This window comes from Leopardus geoffroyi, chromosome B3, assembly GCF_018350155.1.
Source record: "Leopardus geoffroyi isolate Oge1 chromosome B3, O.geoffroyi_Oge1_pat1.0, whole genome shotgun sequence".
Lineage (NCBI taxonomy): Eukaryota > Metazoa > Chordata > Mammalia > Carnivora > Felidae > Leopardus > Leopardus geoffroyi.
In genome coordinates this window covers 83,332,501-83,353,077 of record NC_059337.1, presented here as the reverse complement: position 1 = coordinate 83,353,077, position 20,577 = coordinate 83,332,501, and the positions used below count along the sequence as shown (strand labels likewise).

The window sequence follows — 20,577 nt, the reverse complement described above, 5'->3', positions numbered from 1 at the left end:
GAAAGACAATCTGTACATCTCAAGAGATAGTTATGATTTAAGAGAAAGCGAAACAGGAGGAGGATCTTGTTCAACTGACATTTTGGTTTCTGAGATTTAGGTCATGCCAGAGCTGCCATAATTGAAACAACTGGCTCTCCTCCATGTCACTGTGAGGGGGTGTTGAAAAAATCTCATCCAAGAAAATCACAAGGTCTACAAAAATACTTAAGCCATTATACAAAGTAGGTGTCAAATTAATCTGGAGTTCATAACCCAATGACGAGAACAAGGAGGAATAAAATCCTCTGTGCTGTCATCAGTTACTGACCCTTCCAGAACATTTCCTGTTGGTATGGTTTAGTACATCTTGGGAACTTCCTGAAAGCCATGTGGGCACATGGACCTAGTGCATCATTTACTCCTAGTGAATTACCATAAGGAAAAGGCCCAATACACTTCTATTTTATTTTGGTTGTTGTAACTACCAACTGTGGTAGTGTTTGAGGTTATTTTCTATGAAGCAAGTCAATACCCGGAGCACTCTCTAGGTGCTATTTTAAAGGAATAAGTTAAATTCACAACTGTTTAATAACAGACTGTGAGTTAGTCTTGTTAGAATAGGGAATGTAAATAGAACTGGCAAGTAGAGAAAATGAGTCATTACACAGGCTAAAAGCAGTGCTGTGTTTCTTAAGATATTTGAGGGTGGGAGTTTGATGGTGGTGGGGGAAATAAACCCTTTTGGGAATCTGATAAATTCTAGCTTCTATCTCACCAGAAAAATGCTCCGGTAAGGTACATATAAAATTTGGCATTTCATCTTAGGGGTTTCAGGCCCCCCTGGAGTTTATCCATGAATATTCTCTGGAGCTGTGCAGTCCAATATGGTAGCCACATGTGGCCAGTCTGAATTAGACTATGCTGTAAGGATAAAATAACACTAGGTTTAAGACTTAGTGTAAAAAATGAAAAGAATGTAATACCATATATTTTATATTGTTACATATGATTTGGTATATTAAGTATAATAATTATTAAAATTAATCTCACTTATTTTTTACTTTTTAAAATGTGGCTACTATAAAAGTGAAAATTACACACGTGGTTTGAAGTATATTTCTTGTGGACAGTGTTGCTCTAGAACCTTAGACTCCCCGGAGAAGAACATGTAGTATTAGAATACCGTGAAATTAGTATTAAAGGGAAAAGGGGTAAGAGAATAAAAAATCGAAACAGAGGAATGCCTTTAGAATAAGAGACCTAAGTTTTTAGATTTGATCTACAGTTTAATTAAAAGACTTTAGTCACTCAAGTAGTTACCAGCCATCTGCTCTCCGTAAGACAGTGAATTTGGCTTATGGGCATAAAAAGAAACATTAAAACTTAGCATCTGCCCCCAAGGAGCTTACAATCCACTTGGAAGTGAGAAGACAGAGTTAAATGACATGGCAAAAACAAAAACAAAAAAAAACCTGACAGCACAACATAGTATATGGATAAGGTGTAATTTGAGCATTATAGATCGTTCCCTCTTAAACTGCTGAAAATCTCTTGGGGGATTTCCTTAAAAATGCAGTGTCACGAGCTCCTACAAATTCTAGTTCTATAGCTGTAGGTTAGGGCCCAAGACTTTGTATTTTTCAGAAGCTCCTGTGTGATGTAGACGCTAAGCACTGGCGTGGATCAGTCCAGAAGTGGATGTAAACCGAAAGTGTCTGGGAGGGCCTGGTTCCACATAGAGAAGACAAGTAGAAAGGACAGGTGGCTGTGATGAGAAGATGGGAACAATCCAAGACACAACAGGGTCTACGGTGGAACTTCGAAAGGCATGGGTGGTGTGTGTATAAGCCCTAGGACAGTGGGAAGCGAACGCTAGATGATTGATTTGGGCCCTAAGGAGATAGATCTATGCTAATGTTCATTAACCTTTTTATTTTTCCTTTTAAAATACTGAAAAACAGCTTCACTAAGTCATTTATAGGAAGTGTCATATGTTGTTTTTCTTCTCTAGTGTGTATGTCAAAGATAATTGACTCCTATAAACCTAAGGCTGAAATAATTGCCACACTTTGAGCTAACTTCCTGTCCCCCACGCTAAGCCCTGAATCCAAGATTCTCATCTTATTTGTTCTTGTATCTAGCAGACAGTAATCAACTCTGTTTTTATGATGGATGGTTTTTGTTTCCCACGGTTGAGCACAAAACCCACAGTGTACTGTGCAGCTTTGAATCCCGCTCCTTCCTTCTCCAAAGAGACTTTAGCAGGTTTGTTGTCTTTTCACCTGACCATGCATCCAGCAGAGGTATTGCCCAACTTTTCCTTCTAGGACAGACAGAAAGAGCTCAAGATAAGGAGCAGCTGGTTCACGGTGACCAACCACAAAAGCTAAAGGTGTGTGATCTTTTAACCCAACACCAGCTACCTTAGCTATCTGCGTATTTCCACGTTATTTTGAGATGGTCTTTCAGTTACTGAGCCATAGCACCCTTTCAAAGTTTTGCTGTAGGTGTGAACTAACAGCCGTTTGGAATACACATCTGCTTCCATAAGAGAAGCTTGGTATGTTGGAAATTAGACAAATCACCTGGAGTGCGGTCCTTTACTGATTTTAACTAAATTTACCAGTTCATTTGACAAGCTTTACATATAGTTATCAAAACCTTCAAGTTTTACCATATCCCATCAATTTTGCTTTAAAAACCAACAGCAGAACAAAAAAAATATTGGTTGAGAAAGGTTTGGGGGTGGGTGGGAAGAGAGGGGTGAAAACTTATCAAAAGTAAAATTGGATTAAGAGTCAATCAAAATCCAACTGTGAATTTATCATTTCAATGAATTTCAATGAATGGTTTAAAATCTGTTTGAAATCTATTTGAAAATGAATATGTAATAATATAGACATATCTCCTTTTCAAAGCCAGTATTGTCAGATGTATTCGGAGCATTATAATTCATGAACAGAGTAGATGACTATTTGAAAAGTATTAAAATGAGCTGACTTTTCAATACAAGTGTCTTCACAATAAGTTTTTCTATTCTGGGCAATTCAGAAATGTAGACAATTGTGCTAGAAAAATAATATGTATTGTAATATTCATTGTACAGTAGTAGTGTAGTAAGTGGCAATTCTGGACATTACAAGAGACACAAGGATTATTTTCTGTGATTGCACAGAGAATACTTGGATTTCTTGTGAAGCTTTTGCATTGGAAATGAGATTCATCAGTCTGAACAGGGCAGGGTTAGAGCCCTTAGCAACATGCTTATTTTGTAGAAGGTCACTCAATAATAACTTCCTCTGCCCTCCAAGCTTATTAAGACTGACTGGCATATATTAATGAAAACACCTGATTCTCCAACCATAAAACCCAGACAAAGACTTTATTTTAATATTAAGGAAGGAACCCTTAATTAGCAGGGTTTCAAAAATGTCAGCTTCTTCTATTAGCTGTTCTGGTCCATCAAAGCCATAATCCCTACTGTCAAATTTCATCACATGATAGACAGTTTGCCGGCTGTCTTTTTTTTTTTTTTTTTTTTTAACTGATCATACTGACTGAAGCCTTTTAAAAAATTTTTTATTTTGCCATCACATTTTACAACTCATTGTGCATTTGCCTGTTACACTCTTGATTTTACTACTTTCAAAGAGTCTTAGCACATGTCAGCTCAAAAAGGTGGGGGGAAACACTGCTGAAACACAAGTATTACATGTGAATACATATGCATTCTTAGACGTATAATTAAGGATTCTTGGAAGACCTGGGCTTGCTTATATTGATTGCCTGCGTGAGTATGTAAATGTGCTGTCCCGAAAACACAGATAAATAAAACGGTCTCAGAGATGATTTCCCATTTTTTGATGTATCAAGAAGAAGGGGGCAAATTCTAAGGAAGAACCCAGGATTTTTTTTACGGGAAACGTTCATCACTGTTAACCATTAACACACCTGTCTGTTGCAAGGAACTCATTAGAGCATCTATGGCTTTGCATTGCCCTTCAGAAGGAAGATAAAATGACTGCACCCAGCAGGACAGAATAAATACATAGCTCTTAAAGTATTTGGGTTTTAATCTGATTCAAAACATTTGCTGTTGATTAAACCCTTTTGCAAATTGAAAAATTCATGCTATCCATACTGAGAGGAATATAAAAACACAACACCAAATCAAAAACAAGGATGACTCAAGGATTTCATGGGAACTTTTGTGAAGACTCAACTGCAGCTCTTGCTTTATCCATGGGAGAACATGGAAGCCTCAAGGGCAAGAGTTTTAGTGTGCTGGAATGAATTACCATGACTAGAAGCTCAAGAATGAACTGATGGAGACGGCTGAGACTTGGCAGATTTAACTGCTAGAGACTGGTAAGCTCATACCTGTGCTCTTTCATGAGGATCTGGGGCTCATCGGAGAACACAGTGTGTTTTCTTAGCTCACCCGTTTGTATCAGTAACGGAATGGGCAAACTGTATCCATTTTCACTAGTACCCAGGTATTTATTTTCCCCTTTTTGCTTTAACATTTTTTTTTTCTTCCTAGACTCCAGGCTAGAAAGGCTATCCCTCTTATAATTTTGCATATCCTTTACTTAGCCATTTCTTCCATGTGGAGAGCAGAAGTGTTCTCCACTGAGCTTTGGGAGACCCGCCCAGGGAGGAGCTGGGGTGATCTCAAATCCCCATGCCCAACGTTCAGAGGTTTTCACAGTAGTGAAGCTCACTTGGTTCCTTTGCCCAGGAACAAGTCTTTCTGTTTCCATCACTGACCATCCCTTTGATTTTCTTAGCATCTATTCTACTGTCTCATCAGCTTTGCATATCCACGGACACAAAGCAAAGCCAAATAATCCCAATTTCAAGTCACTAATGAGTCATTATTACTGTAATGCTTCTTGGTTGCTTCTGTAGATGAAATCGAGATAGGTTACCAGAAAATGCACCTTCAACTATTAGCTGAATTTACAGCCAGCCTTTTCATATGATCTAATGGCCATGGTGACTGTCCACAATTACAAAGTCTCTTGTTCTCATTTTAATTGCATCATTTAGAAGTCCCATAGCTGAGACTGATGAATTCCTGCCTTTTCTGCCGAACATTTAAAAGAGGCACCTTCCAGGATAGCCAGACAAGAAAGGGATGTTTCTTGGACTCAAAACATTTATTTAGGTATTCAGGACAGCCAGGTGCAGTTTTATGACTAATGGTATACCGCAAGTGGGCTATGTTTTAGAAGGTTTTCTAATACTTACTTTTACATGCTTCTAATGGAGAATACTGGTTAGGAATGCAGACTCTAAAGGCACATGACCTGGGATCAAAACCATTACCCACCTTGGGCAAGTTACTCTACTGTTTCCTCAACTATAAAATAGAGCAAATAATGTTATCTACCTAACTCTTGTCAAAATTAAGATAGCGCCCGCAATGTGCCAAACAAAGCATATGGCATATATTGAGTGATCAGTGAGTGTAACCATCTGTTAATTCACTGCAGTAAGCTTCCTGAGGGCAGAAGCCAGTTCTGTCTAATTCCCTGCTACAGCTTCTGGTACTTGGTAGGCAATCGCTTTATGTTGAGCAAGTAAATAAATAAATAGCATTACAATTTTACTAAGAAATGAGCTGATTTCAAGGGTTTGGTAAATGTTTGAGTCCCACAGTAATATGGTGGCTTATTGATTTTGCTTATCCATTCATCATATTAACAGAAGCCTATGCTTGGGCCATCAAGTCTAATCTGCTGAGACTTTCAATCAAAACTGTGGCACAGTCATTAGGACCTCAACAAAGCCACTTGAGTTTGATTCAGAAGCACATTAATAAAGTAAGGTAAGTGGGGAATGATCACCAGTTTCATGTCGAGCAGAAAGATAAATAACCTAGATCTTTCTGGGATCACAGATCCTTTGAGACCCTGATGAAGAGGACAGTCTCCCTCCTCAACCTCTCTCTGCCATGGCAGATAATGAGGGAATCTACAGATTTTTGGGGTCAACTTAAGGAGCCCCTGAGGTACCTCTGAGGCACTACATGATCACTTTCCAACTAGAACAGCTCTATATTGGTGTGTTTTATTTGCTTTTGGTGTTTCGAAAAGGTTTGGCTTGAAAGAAAACATGGAATGTTATGCCTTTTTACATTAATAGTGTCACCTTAACGTAGTCTTTCCATTTTTTTCTATTCAAAAAACTCTGCTTCCATACTGTACCGTGGCAACAAGTCCAGAACTGTGGTTCTCACACTACTTTTAACAATACAATTCTGACAAGCATTGGCCTGGGAAGCAAAAGTCTGGTTTTTTTAATCCTCTCCCCTTGTCAATACTGATTCTTGGAATGAGGGTGGACAAATCACGGTACCTTTTTTGTCTCTCCATTTTAAAATCTGTAATCATGACAGATAATCCCTGCTTCTTATGATGGTGATAGAGAGTGAATTAGAAAACACCCATAAAATGGAAGTACGTGAAAAATTCCCCTGGATTTATACAGTGCCTACTTATGTTAAGAGTGGAAGCCTCAAAGGTGAAGGAAAAAAAAAAAAAAACAGTGACAGGGAGCTCATGCAAGGCTCACTGCCTTTTCAGGCTGAGAAACAGGAAAGTAGTGTGGTTGGCATCCCAGAAAATCGATAACCAACATTTGTAGGGGCTTTGAGGAGTGTGTACTTCGAGCAAGAGGCAATCTTTGGTTGGAAAAGTCAGCATTTCTATCACCTCCTGGAGGCAGTTTGACATTCCTCATCTGGAACAGAATGTTATCCACTGAGATGTGTTCCTTCCCACCTCCCCACTATAAAGGTAACACTATTATCTTTTTACATAATGTGCACAATTAATGTGTTTTTGGACAACTTTATGCGCAAAATATATCTGTGGGGACTATTTTTGCCATTAGCAGCCAGAATAGTGTTGAGTCATCGGGAACTGGTCCAGGGAGGTATTAACGTGGGGATGGATAAAATATGTACTGACTCCCTCGTTCTCCTTCCTAAAACAATTTTTTCTCTAACCAATGTTCATCTCCAGTCTTTAAAATGTCATACTTGTAGAAGAAATAGAAATGACTTGTGCCAGGAACTTCTACTTATTGGCACCCTTACATTAAACCCTTTTCTAGGATGATATCTTATTTATCGTTATAGTTCCCAAGATTCCTAGCACTGTGATCAATAAATATTTATTGATTTGATTAACCTGATGATCCCCAAATGCTTTCTGGTATGTTGCCTGTTTCCTCCCCCAAACCCTAGGTTGTTGTCATTGTAAGTCAGAGGAAGACTGGAGATCCAGAACTTGAGGGGGCCGCCAACGCCTACATCCGGTGCAGGATCAGGTCAGGTAATCATTCCTGCCTCATATTCTAGTGCTCTGCTTTGTTTGAGACATTGCATTGATTGGAGGCAGGGTTGCATTTTTCTCTTGGGAGTTGGAAAGGGCAGGGTTTAAAACCTAGCTATGTCCATTTCCATGTGAGCCTGAAGAGGTTGTTGAACCTTTTCAAGCCTCCATTTTGTCACCTGTAAAATGGAGGTTTTGTACTTACTCTTTGGATTGATGAGATGAGTAATGTGCTTAGCATACACTAAGGGGTTAATAAACGGTAGCCATAATTATAATAGTTACTACCCATGTGTTCACTTTCACCCGAGTCAGATTTGATAAGAGAAACCAATACGTGCCACACAGCATAATATTTTGCAAAATATTTAGAAATTCCCCAAACTGTTACTACTCATGTTTTCAATGTATCTCAACCATAATCCTCTTCAAGTCCTTCTAGTTGTCAAAACAGCCTGATTAAACAGTGGGAATTTGATACTATGCTTGTTTTGCCTCATTAGCACAACAGTGTGAACAGGGACGGGGTGGGGGGGCACCTGAGAGGGGGTGTCGGAGCAGAACGGCTAAGTAGGAAAACTAGTGGCCTCAGAATGTAGACCGTATTCTCAGGAACTGTTCTCATAATTTATTCCTGCTCAGATTGAAGGAAAACAGGATGTGGCATTTGTTTTCAAATAGAAAACTGGATGTAAACGGCATGACTTTTACAAACTTTGCAGTTTTCTGAGACCACGGGATGAAGTACTGAGACTGGCTACCTTAGACACGAGGAGGATTAAACAGGGATTCCTTGCAGCTCTGTGCTCATCCAATAAGGGGGCTACAGGAGAAAGCAAAAGCAAACAGCAAAACACTAAGTGGAGAAGGATTCTTTTGGCTTCCTGAGTTACCTGCATCCTTTTGCAAGGCTGAGTCAGTATCCCTAGTCCTACTGGCATTTGTACAATTTCTTCAAGTTCACAGCTCTCTCTCACTTACTGTCTTTAAGTCACATATATTAGGGTTCATGTATTCAAACAAGAATGCCGTAACTACACGAGTTAGACTGGGAGCGGAGAGCCCTGGAGCAGAACCACCCTGGTGGAAAGCATGAGATCTGGCAGCCGTCCAGTGAGGAGCCTGGTGTGAGGGTAGTGGAGGGAGGCGGGGGGGGGGGGGTGGCGGGACAAGAAGATCATGGCAGCAAAGGTTTTGGGAACAGTACCATGGTTCAGTGATGTGAGAAATGTACGTGGTTTCATCCACAGGAATGACAGAGGAAGATATATTTGTACACCACACTGCCGTGAACAAGAAGGAACCCAGGAAGTGCCTTTGCGGTGTGGGAGGAGAGGTGATGGGGTTTGACGTTCACGAAGGGGAGAGCCTGAGGAGACAGCAAATGTGGCAGGCCCTGGAGGTGGAGCTCCAGGACAAGGGAGGAAAATACCCAACAGCAGCCCCTAACCATTACGGATGCCGTCCAGGTCGCAGGGGTCCACCCGCAGTTCCCGCCAGAACCGCCGGCAGGGTCAGAGTGGGGAAAGGAGGATGCGTGGGGAGAGCCCTCCGAGGCCAGGAGCCCTCAGCACTGCAGGACTCAGCTCGCACGTGGCCACAGGTGCAGAGCCGAGAGGTGGCAACCACCTCGGGTGCAGGGAGAAGTGCTGGAGGGCACCATACCTGGGTGCCGAAGAACAAGGTAGACCAGTGAGACAGTTTGTATGGCAGTTACAGACCACCATGCTGCTGGGGGCCCTCCCACCTCAGACTGCCTAGAGAAGACAAGGAAAGTGAATGAGATGAGACCCAAGGTCAGCAGCCACCTCAGCGCTGGTCACAGATGCCCAGAAAACCCTCAACCACACTATGTCTGGAACACAAAAGCAGCCCAGCTGAGGATTTGTCTGGTCCCGAGGTAGAGCAGGGCGGGGCCGAGTAAATGCGACCTACATCTCTACCATCATCCTGTCTAGTCATCCAACAAGAAGAAATGAATTTGAAATTCCAGTAACGAGAAAACGGTGCCAAAGATCAGAAGTGCTTGCTTTTTTTTTTGCTCACTGACCAGATAAACGAGAACTACCTGTATTATCTGTGCAGCATGGGGTTTTTATTTTGACCTTAAAGACATCTCTTTTTGGTAATGACAGATACTTTTTCTTCTCTCTCTCTCTTTTAAAGTCTGGCTTTTCTCAACACACCTTGAAAGGGTTTTAATTGCTTCATATCTGGTCAAGGGGAGACTTTTAAGAACCTCATTTTTAATTTGTAATAAAAGTTTAGAACTTGATTTTTTTCAAAAAAGTCAACAAACAGCAATCACCTGTTAATAAAGGTCTTAAGAAAAACAAGAGTATTATAGATAAGCTATTGTTTCTATGAATTTCTTGCTACTAGTGGGGAAGGTACACATCTACCCTGTTGTGTAAAAGATTTCACAAAGCCAAATGCTTGCATCTTAGGAAAGCAAAAGAACTGAGCTGGCTTTCTCTAAAACAAATAAAGCAAAACAAACTATGCTGGTTTTTACTCAATACCTTTTCTAGTCTGATCTGCTCCCACGATGTCTTGGGGAAATTCAGACATACAGCCAAGAAAAGGTGAAGGAGATATGGGCTTCCAGCCTCAGACTGGAGACACTCTCTTACTGCATGGGGGTTATTTATTCTCACTAGGTTCACTATGTTTGTGTATAAAAGAAAGACTGATTGAAAAGATGATCTACTCTGCTCCTTTGTACCTTCCTCTTATTTATTTATTTATTTTTGAGAGAAAAAGAGAGACAGAGACAGCGAGACAGAGTGTGAGCGGGAGGGGGACAGAGAGAGGAGACACAGAACCCGAAGCGGGATCCAGGCTCTGAGCTGTTAGCACAGAACCCAACCCAGGGCTTGAACTCACAAACTGCAATATCATGACCTGAGCCAAAGCTGAACACCCAACTGACTGAGCCACCCAGGTGTCCCCATCCTCATCTTTAAAAAGGAGTAATTGTATTTACCTTCCTAGGTATCTTGTGGACTGAATAAGGTTGTGAGCATAAGTCACCATGGCAATATCCAACGGAACATATGTAGTCAGAAAATCCTAGGTCTTTCTCCCTTTTCTCATTTGAAGGTTCTTTCCATTTAGAACAGTTGGGAATAATCGCGAACATGTGATGATCTTCATTAGCCATGTTCCCGAACAAGGCTATTATTGCAATAGATACACCTGGCATCCATTCCCTGTGAGTAACTTGACTCATGGTTTTTAGAATCAAGGGTCAGACTGACTCTCATCTTTCCAGTGCTGAAAGAAGCCCTATATAAATAATTTGAAATACAAATATTTATTCATCAACAGTTGGCTAGTCAGCAGCCTGGGATGCTCTGTACACATTTTGAGAGCAGATGGTTTAAATTTTTTAAACTTAAAACTCCACAATAAAGACAGGTAATGTCCAAAAAGTTTAAATGTCCTGTCATTATTGGAATATGTCTTTTCTTAGAGCTCCAAAGCCCCAGGCTTTGGGAATTAAAAAACAAAACAAAACAAAAAAAACCTCACACACACAAGAAGCTAATCATCACTTTTTTTTTTTTTCACTGTGAGGAAAGATTACAACATAAAAGGTATATGTGGCAGTCCCAGAGAGTGAACTGAAATTTGTCTAGGATGCAAAGGAGACTTCGTCAACACTGGCAAATTCAAGGCCAGTGCAGCAGAATTAATACAATGTCAATTTTTCTTTGTGTCTGTAACCGTTTCCTATTATCCTGATAAGTGGGGAGCGATTTCACTTCTTTTATTGATATAGCTATGAAAAAGAATTAGATTTCACCACTTATGTAACTGAGATTAATTGATTGATTAGATTATTAATTAAATATTCCATTAAATTTGCTTTTGAAAAAAAATGGCATAGGATTGTGAATTCCCTAAGGTTTGTTTTTTTTTCCCCCGACCCATGGAAGAATAAACAAGGAAATGCATAACTAAACATTGTGTCTTATCTTGTGAGCGAGAATTAAGCCAGCAGAAGCACTGCTATGTAGAAAATTTACTCTACGGGCTGACGGTCTTGCAAGACTACTTTATCCATATCCCGGTACAAAGCGAAGAGACTTTTCTCCTTTGTGAATAACCCACGGAAATCAGTGAGCAGCTAAGAAAATGATTTGGGTGTTGCACAGCTAGGCGCATCCATCTCTACACAAAAACTGGCCTGTTTGAGTCGGGAATAAAATGGTTTACCTAAAACTTCCAATCATGCAGTGTTTCAGGGATCTGTGGAAAAATAAAAACAGCAAGTGGCCTTTCAGGTAACCCATAATTAAAAGCAATTTTGAGCTGTCTTTTCAGGGAACCTACCCAGGGGAAGTACTTGCTACCTGTTTGACCTTCACGATTGTGAGTCCTTGGCAGTGTCAACGACCCTCTGAACTGAATTCAAAACTAATCTCTGACGGAAAAAGAGAAACAGAATTCATGCAAATCATATTAATTCCAACATTTCCCCAGTGAGCTGGGTATAAACTACAGCCTAATTAAATATTTTTTAACGATGTGAGTAATTTTTGCCAAGGGGCGGATTCAGGGGAAAATTTAATATGAGATCACAAAAGCTGTTCCCAGCGTTGATTCTGTAAATTAATGACTATCTGCCTTATGATAAAAACATGCTGCCAAGAATGAAAATGAAGTCGGCAAAGCTTGCTCTATTTGTCTAACAACCAAATATACAGAATGCAAAACTTTAAAGGCGATGGGAAATTTCCATTGTGTTTGTGTGATATCTTCAGGATAAAGACGCACCATGCTGACAGCCCAATGAGCAGCTTTAAGGCACTGTCAGCAATACGGGGCCATTTTTAGGTTGTCGTTGTCAAGGTCCAGGGACCTATTTTAAAGCAGCCAGTGTGTTAAAAATTATACACCACTTGTTTCCCAAAGAGAATTAAGGTGGCTCACAATAAGAGACACGTTACGCACACCATTCAAGCCAAAACGGAATGTCAGAAACATATCAAGGGCAGGTACTCAATTATTTGGGATAAATGTTGCCAGTGTTACAGCTCCATGGATTCCTTCCTCGACTGACCATTTCCACACCCATCTTGATCCTCAGGGCAGTTCATTCTGGAGACCTGAATTGGATTGCTGTCCAAGGTCATGGGGGTGAAAAATGGTGGTGAATATAGCAAGCGAGGGGATGGTGTCCACATAGCCGTGGGCAGCTTAATGCATCAAAATCTATAAATGGCAGTGGGCAAGAGGGGGCCTGGTCGAGAAGGCTTTTCTGGCCTGCTCCGGTCCAATTCGAGACCGGAGCTTCCTCCTGTGTTCAGACTTCTGTTTTGACAAAAAAGCAACCTGGCCTGTGTTACAGGAAAGCGAGGCATGATGCCTGAATCAAAGCCAGGGGAAAAGTCCCTCGTCTCACTTGGCTTTCTGAGGGCAGCCTGCTTCTAATGACTCCTGTAGTTCACATCCCGAAGTTGCCGGCGGCCCCCTGTGACAGATGACTTGGGCTCTGCTAGGCCCTGGTCATTAGGCCAGCCCATCACAAGGGTTTTAGGAGCTATATTTATTTAAATTTCTGTCGGTGCCCAGCGATGGAGATTGAATTTACAGTCTTTCAATTAGAAGGTCATCTGTGCTAACTAGTGCACCACTGCCTCATTATAATCATAAAATTAGTGAGAAAAGACTGGCATGAGTAATATGGAAACGCCGGTTTCAAAGGTGAAAAGGTGCTGTTTCCTCGGGTTACAGCAGAAGAGAATGCAACCAAATGCTCTTGATCAGTAAATATTCCCATTTAGAGCAAGGGGAGTCCTTGAAGCCCGTTTCAACAAAATAGAAGGATGCTAAGACAATTCTGGAGGAATACATACAAATGCACCTCAGATACAAATATTTACTGAGATATTTTTCCTATTTACACGTAAGTTTTCCTTGCAAATTAAATATGAATAAAAGTAGCACGGATGTCTCCAAAGCTTAGCTTTTGATTTTTTAACCCTATTTGTCAGAAATCTGGGTCGATCTTTAGTGAACAGTTTGAAATAAAACGAACGCAATACGGTCAAGGCTGAGAGGCAGAACGTGTTATGGCCAGTTGTGTATGCGTAAGCAGTGCTAAACCTTACCACGTTAAAACTTTAAGATAACTATGAAGTGGCTGCTATAAACTGAGTCACTGGGTGCGAATTAGTATTCGTGCACACTAGAGATTTTAAAACCCAGAAAAAGGAGGGGCGCCTGGGTGGCTCATTTGGTTAAAAACCAACTTTGGCTCAGGTCATGATCTCACGGGTCGTGGGTTTGAGCCCCGCATCGGGCTCTGTGCTGACAGCTCAAGGCCTGGAGTCTGCTTCAGATTCTGTGTCTCCCTCTCTCTCTGCCCCTCCCCTGCTCCCTACCTCTCTCTCTCTCAAAAATAAGTAAATGTTAAAAATAATTTTATAAGGGGCGCCTGGGTGGCGCAGTCGGTTAAGCGTCCGACTTCAGCCAGGTCACGATCTCGCGGTCCGTGAGTTCGAGCCCCGCGTCGGGCTCTGGGCTGATGGCTCAGAGCCTGGAGCCTGTTTCCGATTCTGTGTCTCCCTCTCTCTCTGCCCCTCCCCCGTTCATGCTCTGTCTCTCTCTGTCCCAAAAATAAATAAACGTTGAAAAAAAAAATTAAAAAAAAAAAATAATAATTTTATAAAAGCCCAGAAAAACAAGACATCAAGGGCAGCTCAATCCAAATTAAAAGGGAAAAACACTTGACTTTTTATACATCTATCAGGAGCTCTTGTGCGACTTTTCTTATCCAGTCCTTCTAATGACCTTGTGCAAAGGGGGTATTTTATTCTTAACATACAGGGGAGGCAGGAGACGTGTAGAGAAAAGGCACAATTGTCACAACTCCAGCCTGGAAATAAATGATGCGGGGTGGGGGGAGGGTAGAGACCCAGCTCTGACCTCAAAGGCCACGCTCATTTCTCGACAGAATTTTTATCCTTATTTTGTTTTTTTAAGTTTATTTATTTTGAGAGAGAGCACCAGCGAAGGAGGGGCAGAGAGAGAGGGGGAGAGAGAGAATCTGATGCAGGCTCTACTCTATCAGCACAGGGCCCGATGTGGGCTTGAACTCACGAACTGTGAGAACGTGACCTGAACTGAAATCAAGAGTCCTATGCTTAACTGACTGAACCACCCAGGCGCCTCTATCCTAATTTTGCTATATTAATTAAGATGGTACTTATTTTAAGTATGTTTCAATTTTCTTAACCTGAGGAGATAGTCTCGAGGGACTTTGTTAATATAAACCTTAACAACTTAAAGAACTGGTTCGGGGAGGCAAGAAAGATTTCACTCTGGATTCGACAAATACATGCTGCCCATCTAGTCTAGGGCAGGTATTACCCTGTGTGCTGCAGGGAACCAGAATGGACACAACAGAGCTCTGCGTTTTCACTGAGAAGTGGTCAGGTAACCAACCGACTGATTCAAAGCAACATGCAGGAGCCCCAGTACAGAGGCGCTGAGCGCGTGGCCCTGAGTTCGTGCAGAAAGGAGAGGAAAAAGAATTACGGTATCAGCTGTAGAAGGTAAGGTGATTTCTGCACAGCTACAGGCCTTGTAAACAAAGTCAGAAGAAGCAGAGAGATGGTTGCCGGCCCGTCTCAGAAGAAGAAGAGATGACCACAGTCTTTGTCTGCCTCCCCCTTGCATTGTGCCTCGCTTTTTCTGGTGGATTTTCCAAGCCTCCCTCACTCCCTGACCTCCTCTCTTCCCATTCCACGTTGCCGGCATCCTCAGGCCAGCAGCGAGCACTGGCCTTGCTTAAAGACTGTTGGCTCGGCCCTGGGTACTGCTCCCGCAGCAACAAGGACCCGGTCCTCCCGAGGGAGAGGCTGGCGCTCCTGGTAGAGGCATGGGTTCGGCACCAGTCAGCCAGCACAGAGTGAAGGAGAGAAAGGAGAAGATTCTGTCGATCTGAATTCCCCCTGGAAGGGACATGTCACCTAGTAGTGGCAGCAGGAACAGCGGGAGGGGATTTCTTTTATTCTGCAGCCTAAGTGCAGGGGCCTTGCAGAGGGCTGTGCTCAGAGGAGGGGAAGATCAGAGGTGAAAGCGATGAATAATGTGCACGTGGAACAGGGACAGATCACTTGCAACAAATGCAGGATGACCCTCCAAAGCTCGGAGTGCACCAGAGCCTCCCTCTAATTAAAGATAATCCAGAATTATCATGCCTAATTATTTTCTTTGAGGTTTTTTTTTTTTTTTTTTATTGGTCTCAATTAGGGTGAGGGGCATCTCACGCTGCAAACGGCAAAGGCTCATCTACATCCGGGAAACAAACTTAAGGAGCTGGGCTCCATCCTGCTTTGCCACATCTGCAGCCTCTCTCGCTCTGCAGCCATAATTTTCTGTCAGTCTTCTATGTTTCCTGGCCCAGTTAGCGTGGCATATTCCTTACCTACAAGCAAGCACCTCTGTTCTCTTGTAACATGTTGCTGTTGTGAAAATCTCTAAGATTTTCTTTGCTTTGTTTGTAGAATTTTCTCAAAGTGAGGTCTGAAGATCGCCTGTGTCTGTGTAAAAAATGCAAAATCATCTGGCCTTTTTTTTTTTTAATTTTTTAAAAATGTCTGCTTATTTTGAGAGAGAGAGCATGAGCAGGGGAGGGGCAGAGAGAGTGAGCGATAGAGAATCCCAAGCAGGCTCCACACTGTCAGTGCAGAGCCTGACACGGGGCTTGAACTCATGAACCCTGAGATCATAACCTGAGTAGAAATCAAGAATCGGATGCTTAGCTGACTGAGCCACAAAATCATCCGTACTTCTTAAAAACACTTCCCTGTTCCATCTATAGAACTAAATCAGACTGTCTTGGGATGGAGTCAAGGAATCTGCATTTTAAATAAGAATCTCACAGTATTTGTCTCTACATTAAAGTCTGAAAAAGCCACCTGCTCGGTGGCCCCAGCTTTGTCAGAGAATTCATTCTTCAAAATCCTGTCTCCTGGTTCCCCCTGCCTTCCATGCTACAACCAGCCCACCCAAACTTTTCTCTCTGTTGTCATCCACCTTGAATATCTCAACATTTCTATTATTTCTATTATATTATTATATTTCTATTATTTCTATCATTGTCCCCGATGCTCTATTTGTCATGTCCTTTGTTACTCACAGTCTATTTCTTTGACTCTTCTGATTCATTTCGTTTTCTTCCAAATTCTGTCCCTCTGCCCTTTCTTCATAGCTCATAATCACCGACATCGGGTTTTCCTCATCTTTTTTCTTACTGCTTACCACATAATTATTAAAATTCAGTTTTGTTCTTCCACCTCATGAAGCTTTCCTTACAAAAGGGCCAGAACAAAATAAGGTCCCAAGTATAGCTTATGCCATAACCAACTTTCAGTGGAGGTTATAAAACAATCCTTTGGCCATGATCTATAATAACGATAACAGTGTCTATAAGATCATCTTGTTGCCTGAGATAGGAATGGCATCTTTTATACATTTGCTATAGTACCATACTGTTGGCCTCCCAGACATATTAAATCAGATTATGAATGGTTTCCAGCCCTGTGGAACCCTCTATGGCATAACTACACTGGTTTTCCAATGTCATTTTCTCATGAGCTAGTTCTGTTACCTGGCAGGTTGAAACCATCCTTTTGAGGTAAAACATCTGGCCAACTGCTCTAAGCACCATGTTTCTGTTAAACAACTGTACACGGGTAATTGAGACCGCAGGTTTGTTTCATGCAGGTGTTAATTGTCCACTACCTCTAGGACAGGAGGTGCACGGAGAGAGATATTCCTAGCAGTTCTGGGTACTCCCTTGAGATAAGCAAAATGTTTTGTACAGTGGGATTGTCATTTCAATGAATACATTAACCTACAGGTCTCTGGGGGTGGAAACAAAGCAAGGACATCCTTGGTTGGAATGACCTCAAATGTGAGTTATTACTTGTATAAAGTACCTCCCTCTCCCCTCCCCAGTTTTAACTTCTTGGGAACCTGGCTACTTTTCCTGCAAGTTTTCCTGAGTTTCTGAGCAGAGGGTAGACTACAAGGCCAGGGCACTCACAGTTACCTGCTGTTCAGCTAGAAATCTGGTGGCAGCACCAGGCCATACCATGTTCCTCTGGGGCATAGCAACACCATAGCAACACCAGTGCAATGTTGACAAATCCAAGTACATTCAGAGCAAACAGCAATGGCAATTGAGATTCTGGAGGGTTTAACTTATGATGATGGACCGTGGGGCTAAATGAGGGTGGTGTGGTTAAACGACCACTGAGGAGGAAAGTGGGATAAAGGTCTTCCCTCCTCCCCACACAGGGGTGATCTGAAGGCCTCGCTTCTCATACAAGCACCGGGACACCGTCAAATCTGTGCCAATCCAGGGAACAGAATCCCTTTCTGTCCCCATCAGCTTAACTGTAGCACTTCATCACCATGCACAAAGTCTAGGATTTATGCTCACTTGGATCCTATCAATTTGTGTCTTCAAAGATGATTTGTTTTTCACTTTTTACTAGATTTCCACAAAACCTTTCCTTTCTAGGAGTTTAGTATTATGAAACATGTTTTCACTGAAAAATGTTTTCAAACATGAAATCAGTTAGAGCTGGAAAATGGTACCTATAAAATTTTTTTTTCTCCTAAAAGCCACACATTTGGAAGAATGTATACCTTTTTTTTGTCTATGCAATACTCTTTGGATCTAAGTTTTCAATGGACCTAAAATTTGGTTTAGTAATTTAAAATCTGATGATTTACATTCACAACACAGAGCTGGTCGGTCCCACCCATGATTTCATGCTTTCTTCTTGTTGGCAGGCACCCTCAGATCAATTTATCTCACTAAGTTTGCTTCCTGGTGGGTTCGGGGAAAGGGTCCCACAGGCTGCTAGGCTCAGTCTGTTCCCTACTCTTCTCTTCTCAGACTTTGAAGCCTTATTTATAATCTGGGGGCAAAGTAAAAGTAAGAGGGCCAAGCAAGAAAAAGTTGGCAGGGGAGGTTAGATAGGTTATTATGAAGGAATGGTCTTTAGTGATTATAAGTTAATGAACCCATCTTGCTTCTGTAGATGGAGAATTATTTTTTTTTAAAAATTTTAACATTTATTTTTTTTCGAGAGAGAAAGAGAGAGAAAGAGAGAGAGAGCGCGCGCGCGAGCGTGTGGGGGAGGGGCAGAGAAAGAGGGAGACAGTATCTGAAGCAGGCTCCAGGATCCTCACTGTCAGCACAGAACCTGACGCAGGGCTCAAACCCATGAACCGAAACGTAAAATCATGACCTGAGCCAAAGTTGCACACTTAACCAACTGAGCCACCCAGGCACCCCACTGGAAAATTATTTTTGAAGGTAATTTCAAAAGAGGAGTTAGCTAAATGTACCATGGGGACTGTCATTTGAGTGCATATGTAAATATAGGTTGAGAGATGTTTATCTGGGTACATGAGTTTTAGAACTTAAAAAAAAAAAGTTAATGGAAGGAACAGGCAGAGATGGCTGAAGTCAACTATATACTGGAACATGAAGAGAAGACCGGATATGGGAAGGTGAGACTTTATGACTCAGGACTCAGCCTGCCCCTGAATGCTTCCAAGTCTGGCTACCATTTAAACCACAAGTCCGGCATCCTTGACACTGTGAAATAACAATGTGACGCTGAGTCAGAGGGTGAAATGTTCGGTGTAAATAGGAGTCGTTTCATGCATTTAAAATTAAATTGGCCCAAGGTAAAACAATAGGTGCTAACGAGATGGTAGTTCAGGAAAGAACGAACACTTGGTCATTCAATAGAATGACCAACAACCGGATCTTGACTTTCGGTTTGTTAGAGGGAAAATGCAGTAAGAAATAGAAGGCAGCTTAGTGTATGAAAGAGGGACAGTGACCCCAATACATACACTTCGAAGGTGCTGGTCAAAAGTATTACTAAAGGAAGTCTTATTTTCATGACCTGGATACAGGCATCCCCTCACCGTTTATCCAGAAAAATATAACATAGGAATTGAAACGATATAATACATTAAATTGAATGAGTAAACGAATGTTCTTATTGTGCCATTCCATTTCATGCATTTTAGAAGGACTGGTGCTCTACAGGTACTTAGACTATCTAGTTTACTAAGTTAGTATGTAGTCATTTATGCCACATAGTTGGGCATAAGTACCTAAAGACATAAACACTGCTTCCACGAGAAAATGATGTATCTAACTTTTACATCATTTTGGTCAACAGCACTTTTTTTTTAAGAGCACTAAACAGCATTACTATAAGGATAGCTCAAACTGCAAGGACAGCTGTCCCCTTATTGCTATCGCTGTGTATATACAGGGACAATAATAATCCTTTCCACACTGAACATGTCGGAAGTACGTACAAGGAAAGTATAATTACAGCGTGATGAACCCCATACTTTGGAGTCCCTGCATCCACAAAGGTCTAATGACTGCCGTGAAAATACTAAAATGGTAATTTGACAATTACAATTGTAATAAAAAGGCCACGTTCAAATTTTTGGGTACTAAAGAATTGCTAATACGGAAGCAAATGGTGAAGTGACCATGAGTACTTCTCTGTTAGGCCACAGGCTTCAAAGACCACAAAGACATTTTCTAAGTTGTTCTAGGAGACATTTGGTAACGACGGGATGTAGTTATAATGGAATCTTCAAGTTTTGACAATTTGCAAACGGAAGAGGTAGAACACCTCTGTGAGAAGAAATCTAAGTCTTATACAGGACCAAGCCATGAATCACTATGAGAGCACATGATTATGGGCATCTTATTTCTACATTTCGTGATTAAACATGTTATAAAATATAAAGATGGTTGGAGCCAGAAGTACTGCTAGATTATTTTGATAACTTTAGTTGGATTGACCAATCATCTATTCAGATATGCACTCACTAGGCAGAATGAACGGCCAATACACAGAAATTCTGTGGTTGAACAGTACAGACTCAAGGTTATGGATGGAATGTGTTGAAGATTCAGCCTCAAGGTAATTTAAGAAAAGTTAAAGTTAAGTTTAATGGAGGTATTCTGATAGATACCATTTCCCCTATCCCTTTGTAAGCCTGGTGTCATGTTTATCTAATGAGTAAAACAAAGCCCATAAAATAAGTAATTTTGTTTCTTCCCTTCCTCCCTTCCTTCTTTTTTAATAAAGGGAAAAACAGGATGGCCCCCATTCTCAATTGTGCCTGGTTAAATTCTACCTTTCTCTTGGATCTCAGCTAACACTTCATTTCCTTAAGA

The 20,577-nt window shown here is 41.4% G+C and overlaps 1 protein-coding gene and 1 long non-coding RNA gene across 13 annotated transcripts in view; one reads left to right on the top strand and one right to left on the bottom strand.

Moving 5' to 3' along the window:
- LOC123583533 overlaps positions 1 to 10,039 on the top strand; it is a 216,836-nt gene extending 206,797 nt beyond the window's left edge. The window contains exons 3-7 of one of the 4 annotated variants that reach the window (XR_006704925.1): positions 5,695 to 5,815; positions 6,573 to 6,785; positions 7,238 to 7,325; positions 8,317 to 8,450; positions 8,576 to 10,039. This is a non-coding gene — a long non-coding RNA (uncharacterized LOC123583533). Of the gene's footprint in view, positions 1 to 5,694; positions 5,816 to 6,572; positions 6,786 to 7,237; positions 8,451 to 8,575 lie in introns of all 4 variants that reach the window. The other 3 variants (XR_006704926.1, XR_006704924.1, XR_006704923.1) reach the window with 3 other exon arrangements.
- The window catches only part of NPAS3 (neuronal PAS domain protein 3), an 861,794-nt gene that overhangs the window by 137,245 nt on the left and 703,972 nt on the right, over positions 1 to 20,577 (bottom strand). The gene's annotated exons all lie outside the window — the stretch shown is intronic.